A 10,193-nucleotide genomic window follows, 5' to 3' on the forward strand; every position below is an offset into this window, starting at 1 on the left:
ACTTTGTATCCGTTTAAATTGTGCAATAATCCAATAAGACCCGAGTTGTTAACTAATGCAGTAAGATACCGCAACTCGTGTCAATTACGGCCTTCGATTCGCTCTAACCGCAAACTTATCGCTCGTCCGAGCTGTCTAATTTTACAATACGATACCGCAACTCGTGTAAATTACGACCCTCGCTTCGCTCGGGCCGCAAACTTCACACTCGTACGAGTTGTCTAATAATAGGTTTGGCCTAGCCGCAAACTTCTCACTCGTTCGAGCTGTCTAAGATTGCAATATGATACCGTAACTCGTGTGAATTACGACCCTCGCTTCGCTCGGGCCGAAAACTTCACACTCGTCGGAGTTGTCTAATGTTAGAATTGCTTGTTTGTAATACTATATGCTCACTGTATATGTAATTTCAGGTACAGTCGCCAACATTTCAAATGTCTTTTTTGTTAGAAATTTGACGTTTTCAATGAATTCCACTCAATCCACACAACTCACACTCTGTCTGTATCAGTATGATCCGCTGTGGTTTCCAAGGTTGTATAATTAGAAGGTTGCGCCAACAGCCTTTTTCGTGGTGGCATTAAATAAAAAATAATTGCCGTAGTGCATTGTATTTTAAATTAGGCGAATTCTTCGCTGTGGCATTATTGCGAAAATGAAGTAACCAGAACGAAGATAAATACCTAAATATCAATAATACCACTGTAGTAACCATTTTTATTTCTCCATTTACCACAAAAATACTCCGTGTGAAAGAAAAAAAAATGAATTTTTGCTTTGTTTACTTGACAGTTCGCTATCTCAAGGAGTACTTTTTTGTTGAGTGGCAACCATACTTAAGTTAATGCGGTAAATTATTTTGTTTTCTTAAAAGTCATACGACAGTCCTAAAAGTTTGTTCCAATTAACTGTTAATCCGAACTTTGACAACAGGAACGACAACGACTTCATTCAAAACAGACGTATCTTCTTCTCTCAGTGAAGGGAATCATGATCAATTACCAATAATTATCAATTATCAACATAGTAAATGGAATAGCTTTCGACCTTAATCTCTGGAATTCCATTCCTCGTTGATTAAAAGAAATTTTATTAAAATCGGCTAAGAATTATTACTCAAGTTATCGTCATGACAAAAAAAATGGTTACAAACAATTACGTTTTTGACATTTCATACAATATCGCCACAACACATTAAATTATCATAAATTATCACAAAATCAATTATCAGCGGTATAATATCATGTATTATCAAGTATCAACAGAGTAAAATCCTGTTTTCTGGAATAGTTTCCAGAACCTTATATCCCGACATAGCCCACCTTCTAAAAAAAATCATCAAAATCGGTTAAGAATTACTCAAGTTTATTTATTTATTTATTATATTACTCAAGTTATCGTGATGACAAAAAAAAAATGGCTACAAACAAATAAGGTTTTGATAATTTTTCATACACTGTACTGTAAACTGTTACCAACATTTTAAGGTATTTTCTGGCGTAAGACCCTTCACTTCAGTCAAGGGAACAATATTATTATTACCAATTATTATCAGATACTTATTTTTCTGAAATAGTTTCCAGAACCTTATACATTGCAAATCCTCGAACTTAACCTCAGAAATCCCATTCTTCTACGTTTTTAATAACATTTTATATAATATCACCACAACACATTAAATTATCATTAAATTATCATTATCACAATAGCAATTATCAGCACTGTTTTATCAATTACAATTATCAATAAAATCATGTTTTTCTGGAATAGTTTCCAGACCCTTATCCAGACATGGCTCATCTTCGAACTTAACCTCAGGAATTTCATTCCTCGTCGATTAAAAAAAAAATCATCCAAATCGATTAAGAATTACTCAAGTTATCGTCGTGACAAAAAAAAAATTATTTCAAACAATTAAAGTTTTGATAATTTTTCATACACTGTATGGTTATTAACATTTTAGGGTATTTTCTGGCATAAGACCCTTGACTTTCACATAGTGATGTTGCGTAGCTCTAAACGTTTGAGCGAGTCACTGGAAATTGCTCTCTTTAAGAGCAATAATAACTTCCCTTTCGTTTGTATGAAATGGTGTAGTTTCTCATTAGGCCAGTAATAGTACAGTCAGACCTGGTTATCCAAGATACACATGACTTACATGTAAAATCACAATTAACAAATTGGCAGCTGAATGCTATGCGAAGAGGAAAGATTAATCGCATGTGGAGCAAGCGAAACATTTTTCTGAACAATCTGCTTTTATTGAATGAAATTATGTTGTAGTTAGAGAAAAACTAACCGATAATTAGTAAATTATAATTTTCCTTTGGGCCGCAGGCGAAAATTTTGAATTTATGTCCTTAAGAACCTTAAGCTTTGGTATAAAGAAACATCCTGAGAGGAGAAATTCATTGCTACACATTTCGTGCGTGATTAATAATACTAAAATATATTCACGAAAAATAGTTCTAAGCCCAGTGCCACATTTTTTCATAGAACATAGGTTAATCCGCCTCTGAGTATCATTAGGTTGTATACTCGAAATCAGTGACTTCTTGTTACAAAGTTGCATTTAAATTATAAGCAAGTGAACTTAAAATTAAATACGTCCCAATGTCCAGAATTTTTCGAAGTACAACGACAGCGTTGTGTTCGGTGTATTCTCGATATTCCCACATTAGATTGCGTTGAAATATTTTTCAATTCAATTTTTCATCCATCGATTTTCGAAGAGTAGAAATCTTAAACGCACTTTAGATAGTAATATACTTTAGAACGGTTGGAGAGTTACAGAAGTCAAAGTTGAAGCGCGCCGCAGGCGTAAATTTTGAAAAAGACATATGTTTTTAGGATTATTCGAGGGGTGGATAAACGTAAATTTTGTTCGAACCTTGTTTTTTTAAAGAAATGTTTTCTTGTTTTTTCGCTAGAATTGAACGACGAATCGACTGAGCTATAACTCAATAATATCGGAGCGAGCTTGTTTTCCAAGTGGCTGAGAAATTGGCGAATTGGCTCTTAATCAAAAAAAAAAAATGATGGCTCTTGGTTGTTTTTTTGGTTTTTTATGTTGTTTTTCTATTTTTTCTTCTGTTTTTTGTTAGTTTTCTAGTTTTTTGACTGTTTTTTGTTGTTTATTTTAGTTTTTTCTGTTTTTCTGTTTTTTATTGTTTTTTCTGTTTATTTTTGTTTTTAAAAAGTTTTTGTTTTTGTTTTCAATCGCTTCGAACCTTGTTTTTTTTAGTTTATCCACCCCTCGGGATTATTGGTATATGGCGTATATGGTGATGAGTGATTAGGGTGATTAGTAAGTCGGGAAACAGATTTTTCCCAGGGTGAGCTACGGCCCTGATCTATGGTGTCCTTAATTACAAGCATAGCGACTGATTGTAATTTGCAAAAATTTACTCGTTTATACTTTATCGAACGTATAAAATACTTTGCAAGGTGAAAACTTAAACAAAATATTTTCGTTCGACTGAAAGACTTTTGTTATCCACACTGGAAGGCTACAATAATAGAATGGTATTTCAATTCCAAGTGAAAGATTTGCAAACACTGATTCAGGAGTGTTTCGATTTTTACATTTTCAATTTGTAATTAACCAAAGTTTTCCAAGAAGGTATGAAACTATGTTAGACTTACCAGCGATGTTCCTCTAAATTTGTCGTATAGTAACTTTCGTGAATTTTATTTTTCCCAACATTAACTCGATTCATAATGTGCCTCGCGGACGACTGACAAATAAAAAATCGGTTGCCATTTATCCAGGTCTTATCTAATGTGCAGGGACTTACCAAAAAAACTCGATTCCTCTTTGAATAAAAAAGAAAAGTTTTTAGAAAATCGGTAGGGATTTATTCGAGTCATATCTAATTTACAAACATACATTTAATGGTTTCGATAACAATTTTCTATACATTTTCAATCAAATGAAGCGCGTTACAAACATACATTTTTAAGCGAATAAAAACTGAAATATTGACATTCCCTCAAAGTTCGAAACAAAGCCGAGTGAATTTATCATATCAGAGAGTGCGTTAAAATTTAATTCTAATTCATTTGAATCAACAATTTCTTTATTGAATCTATTACTTCTTTCAATCAAAATATTTTCAACAACGAAAATCTGTTACTTCATTCGTTTCAACATATGTATGTTTTGTTATACAATTCCTCAATACCAAGATCCCTCGATCGATAAGAAGATGAAAAGCCGTGTGTGACAAGTTTGAATAATAAAATTTACATTTACAACAAAAAATTGGAAAAAAAATTTGGAAAAATTTGCTCCGACTCCGACTCATCCGGTCCATTTTATTCTTCTTCTTCCTGTAATGCAAAAAAGGTATTCGATTTAATTCAAACAGTGGTAGAAATTAATTATGAAGAAAAGTTGTAAAAAAAAAGTGAATGACGAATTTCAGAGTTTGACGATTTGCAAAGTTTAGATTTAGATTAACACATTATTTGTCCTAAGCTTGACGAGTTCAACCGTGTTTTCCACATCACATAACTAGTTACTGTATAAATAGCTTCAAATCACATACATCGATATCGGCGGCTTCGTCTTTGTCCTCGGGGATGTCTTCTTCGTCGGTTTCTCGCCCATATTCTACCATATCCTCCGACGATATTTCTTCGCTGGACGCTGTATTATACATATCCGATTTCGTTAGGAAGGTTTATGAAAATAGTGTAATACAAATGGAAAACATGGAAAACATAAACACCGGACAGTTCACTAGATTGTTAGATTGGCCATTTTCATTGCTATGAGAAAAACAAACTTTGGAAATCCGAAAACTGATTTCTGTTTCTTGATTTTATCTCCTCAAAAGACATAAAAACGACTTTGGTAAGGGACCAAAGTGTTCTTTTTTGGTACTCAGAAATAACTCGTATTTCCAAACAGATGATTCTCAATGAAACTGGAAACGAGGAAGTGTAGCAATGATATATTTTGAACACATTCATGATTTGAGTTGAAATACTAGGTGCCATCTAGTAGGTGGGTCAAGTCACTTGACTGTTGACTATTTTGAATTTCGTATCGGGCTCATTTTGCAATCCACAAAAATTGAACGTTTCGATCGTCGAAATCCTTCGAATTTCAGTCTTCAAACTCAAAAATTTATTTTTGGTTTCGTTACACTTTTGACACATAAATTGTTGAACGTCCAAAACATGTGGAAAACAACAACCACCTTTGCAAACCTTTAAAAATTCATCTTCAAAATCTCTGAATTACTACTTTAAATAAATAAACCAAGTCCAAACCAAGTACTCAAAAAAAAATTTCATGCAGAGGGAAAAAATCGAGAGAAAATTTCCAAAATTGACCACGATTTTGGCCCGAAAGCATTAAAAATTTTGTGTGAAGGTAGGTGTAGTGTATGCGTGCCATGGATAAATCCAAAGTAAGACCATGTGTCTCTATAGTATACTATGGAAAGCTCAGAATAATGGGTGGGTGTGTCACTTTATTTAATGGAAATAGAAAGTGATCTCACTATTGAATTTTCAATCGTCACTTTTTCGATCGCAAGTAGTTGAAAAAATCGAACAAGAATTACTCAAGTAAATCAAGAGCAGAGTTTCTTGTATTAAACTAAGCTCATCATAACTTTTCATGAGTGTCGTTTGTTTCTACGTTCTAAATTGTTCTACATATTCTTAAGAATAGCGTAAATTCGTCTCACTCACAACTCACACTTACACGTGCTATTGAAGAAACGAAAAGGCAAGCGCATAGCACATGCGCGTGTGGAAGTTTTGTTTTGTTTTGTTTCATAAATTTGATCTTTCGCCACATATTTTTCCCGATTTTTTCGATTTCCCGGTATCTAAAGAATTTTTCTGAAAACTTCCCGGTATCCAGGATACCGCGGATAGCGTGAATTTCCACACGCGAGCACATGGAACACATGTGAACGAATAGAACAATAGAAACAAAGGAAAAATAAAAGCTTACGATGAGTTCAATTTAGGTCCAGCCTAAAATTATCCGATTTTCTAAGTTTTCACTAAAATTTACAATAAAAAAGAATGTTTGCTGAAAACTCAAGTATATATAACGGGATTTCCACGATTTTTTTAAATTAAAAGTTTACGGGTTACCTAAAGACCAAACATTAGAAAGGGTACATAAACTGAACAAAATTTTCAACAAATTGGCTAACAAATAGATCTTTAACAGCATCCTTCAGATGTAGAAAAGCGACAACCGTTACACTTTCTGATTTAGAAGTTGTGCGTCTTCAAAATTGTTGACCAAAATTCCATCAACTAACGTTTGAGTTTGTCTGGATCAAACGTCAGTGTATTTCAACTGTCAAAGTGACGTTTTAAACGTCAAAATTATATAAATATGGGAATTGGTCACAATATTGTTAATTTCTCTGAAATTTTTTACTGAAGTATTTCCAGTCTATGGGACAAGTGGGTTGGCCGGTATAGGCGCCACATTTTTTTCATAGCACTTCATTCTCTGCAGCTTATTTTCATGTAAACCAACTTTACATCTGTCATTACAGAACAAATATCACCATATGAAGTTGGTTCACCTGAATATAAGCGCAGTGACAGCAGTAATTTTATTGCCGGTCACAGATTTCAGAAAGCTTTAAATCCAGAAAAATTCTCAAAAAGTAATTTTTAGTGTAATTTTTCATAGGTGATTCAATTTTTTTAAATTTTAAGTGTGCCAAATTGAAGCCATGGTCTCTACGAGTAATTATTATATACACTTAACAATTTGTTTCCCACACAGTCGCCAGAACTGATCTCACTATGACTTTGGGTCCAAAAAGTTGGGTTTTCAGAGGTGCGCATGGGAGCTTCGAACGTAAAAAAAAATTTTTTTAGGTCTTTTTTCTTTTAGAAAAAAACCCTATTGTGGACACTTCATCTGTCCGTCTGTCTGTCTGTCCGTCCATGTGTCTGTGTCACAATTCAAAAATGAGACGATAACAGCCTTGATTCAAAATTGCAATGCTACTATGAGCAAATCAACACCAGGCAAATAATAATTATTTGTTATCTGATAACCAATCGCTCATAGTTGGCATTGCAATTCGAAAATTTGGTAGTTGGTAGCTAACTACCAATATTATAATTGACTACCAAACGTAATTTTCGGCAGAGATGTTTACTATTCGAGAACTGCGCACTGACTCACGAGATTATTCTGCCTGCTTGAATATTTAAAGCTTGAATTTTTGGTAGTTGACTACCAAACTAGTAGTTGACTACTAAGCTGATACAGAGGTGGTAGAGATGTTAACTGTTTGAGAGCTGCACACCGACTGATGAAATTATTTAGGTTGCTTGCCTATTTATAATTCGATAATTTAGTAGTTGACTACCAAACTGGTAGTTGACTACCAAACTGATAGTTGACTACCAAACTGATAGTTGACTACGAAACTGATAGAAAGTTGGTGGAGATGTTTGCTGTTCAACAGCTGGATATCGACTGATGAAACTATTCTTCCTGCTTGCCTATTTATAAAACACGTATTTGGTAGTTGGTAGATCCAGAATTGAGAAAATTGAGAAAATTTAGAGAAAGAAAAAAGACCTCACTAGGCTTATAGCCGGTCTATTCTTGTTTGGTATTTTCGTGATCGGTGGACCATTCTGCATCGAACCTACCCGCAGGCCTTAAAAAACAAAATAATTTCATCAAAACGCTATAAATGATGGAATTTGTTTATGTACTGTCCGTTTGACAAGAGGATCGCCACGGTTCAGCCAAGGCTGTATACTTTGGGGAGGTCACGCAGACCGCCATTTTATTAGATACGCGGGAACACACCACTTCTGATGACTTTACATATACAAAAAATTCACCACATCATCAAGACGACGAGAATCATCAGAGTAGGTGAATTTTTGTATGAAATCGGCCATTTTATCATCAACTGTGATGTGTAACCCGCGTATCTGTATCTGCGTGACCTCCCCAAAGTATACAGCCTTGGGTTCAGCAGGGGGTTTTGAACATTTGTTTTTTACACGTTGGCACACGTGCTCTTGTCAGATTCAAGATTCTTTTTACGAAGGTTACGCTGATTATACTTTGTGAAAAAGGCCAATACCTTGCAAATATGTCACATCTTGGACAGAATTTGACACTGCAATATCTGCAACATGAAAAAACTAAATGTTCGAAACCCCCTGAAACCCCGTGCTTCCACCTACGTAATATACACAAACTAGGTGAGCTAATCTTAATTTATACCCTACTTAACTGTTTATCAGCATTTACTTATGTGTTGACAGTGTTGACGCTGAGAGAACATTTTCGAATGCTGGACATTTATGTACAAAAGTAGGTTCTAGATTAAGGGATACGAAAATAGACGCATTAGCGTTTTTAAGATCTTATTTTCAAAAGATAAAATATACAAAAAAAAGAATGTCAAGTAACATATCTGCGGGAAAATTGGTTTATCTTCGAGGAGGAGGGTTGTATCCTGTGCCGAAGGCAAGAGATGCAATCCTCCAAGAGGATAAACCAGTTTTCCTGCAGAAACGTAAGATATTTTATGTGTCGATGCAAAGATAAACCCAAATTCCCTCTCCAAACAGATGGTAAACAAATTCATTTCATTTCATTGAATGAAATACCGCGTCATAAACGCGAAAAAAGTATTAAAACTGTTAAATTTAGAGAAAAAAAAGTTTTTGTATCTTAAGGTTGAAAAAACCTTGGTTAACCGGTTAACCGCGGTTTTCGGTGAAAAAAAAAGAAAAACCGAAACCGCGGTTTTTGAATCCGAGTTCGGTTTGCAATTCCTAGATGTTTGCATTCCGACATTTCTCAATAATTTCAGAGTGTCGATTTTTCAGTCATTTCCAATTAAATTAAACAAAAAAAATACGTTCACTTACGCTTCGTACGACTCGTGGGGAACCATGATCGGAGCCAAACTAAGATAGACAAACAAAAACAGAAAAATTTTAACGAAATTTTTTACTTTAAAGACAAGTCAACATCGAAACACCTTATACTAGGCAAACTAACGACAAAAATAGAAATAAAATGAGACGCTCACTCGTTTTCACTGGACGACACACTATCGGAAGAGTCCAACTTCTGCCTCTTTGCATCGACTGCTGGACCTTCCTCGTCAAATTCGCTCGGCGCACTCCTTTTCCGCCCCTTCGATGAGCTGAAATAATAAGAACTCAAAGGAGTTTTCGACCACTTATAGACCAAATTCTGTGCGTACTACCACGGCAGAGTAAAATAAACCAGACAATGGCGGTTCAATTTTGCAACATCAAATAAGGGACCTAATACACCGTATGATAATGAACTCAAGTGAAGACTAACATAAATCGAATGATTTTAAAAATAATTTAATTCACAAAACACAAAGGCTACTAGATAATACAGGTCCCTAGTCACATTAAGCGCTCCTGCCTGGTTTACTTACTCTGGCGTGGTACTACGAAATCAACAAGGAGGGTAGACATACATTCAATTTGTGTTCTACAACAAAGGAAAAAAGTGTTCGTTGATAAATCGAAGAAAAATCAAGTCAATGTTAATGAACGTACAATGAGTGTACAAATTCGAGAATATATAGAGAGCACAGCTCGATAAATGTTTTTGTTTTGTTTTGTTTTTTTTTTTTTTTTTTTTTTTTATGAAAAAAGCGGTGACCGTAGATTACAGTATTTGTTGTTGCACTTTTCGAAAAAATCTTCGAAAACAACTACACTTCACGCTGACATGTTTTTGTTGGCGCACACGCAACTGCTTTCCACACACTGACATCATTCATTGAACCAAATGAATGAAAAAGATAAAAAGGGGGGTAAACCACTAGTTGAATTTAGTTGAATTGTTGAAACAGCTCTAGAACAAAAATTGAAATTGCTTAGCTGCCTCAAAACAAACAAAAATAGTACATTACTATACCAGTGATGTAATTTGATATCTCATATCGAGATGAGTAGAAGTATCAGAGGGCTTCAGCCCGAGGTACTTTTACTCATCGTGATACGATATATCAAATTATTTCACAAGTATAACGTTTTACTTTACGAGCGAGGGAAAAGGTTTTTACTAGTGAGGAAAAAGCCACATTACCTCACTAGTAAAGTAAAATAATTTTCTCGAATTGTTGGGACACATTATGACTAGTGGTTTCCCCTTGAGGGATTCTTTTGAAAAACAG

At 34.6% G+C, this 10,193-nt stretch overlaps 2 long non-coding RNA genes across 2 annotated transcripts; both read right to left on the reverse strand.

Annotated features, from left to right (window-relative positions):
* Positions 1–4,238: 4,238 nt before the first annotated feature.
* Positions 4,239–4,714, reverse strand: LOC119068899. Its single transcript, XR_005086241.1, has 2 exons — positions 4,551–4,714; positions 4,239–4,332 (listed from the first exon to the last, which is right to left on the reverse strand). It is a non-coding gene; the product is annotated as an uncharacterized LOC119068899 (long non-coding RNA).
* Positions 4,715–8,822: 4,108 nt separating this feature from the next.
* Positions 8,823–9,791, reverse strand: LOC119068896. Its single transcript, XR_005086238.1, has 3 exons — positions 9,489–9,791; positions 9,063–9,179; positions 8,823–8,937 (listed from the first exon to the last, which is right to left on the reverse strand). It is a non-coding gene; the product is annotated as an uncharacterized LOC119068896 (long non-coding RNA).
* Between the last annotated feature and the right edge of the window lie 402 nt (positions 9,792–10,193).

This window comes from Bradysia coprophila (assembly GCF_014529535.1).
Source record: "Bradysia coprophila strain Holo2 chromosome X unlocalized genomic scaffold, BU_Bcop_v1 contig_20, whole genome shotgun sequence".
Taxonomy (NCBI): Eukaryota; Metazoa; Arthropoda; class Insecta; order Diptera; family Sciaridae; genus Bradysia; species Bradysia coprophila.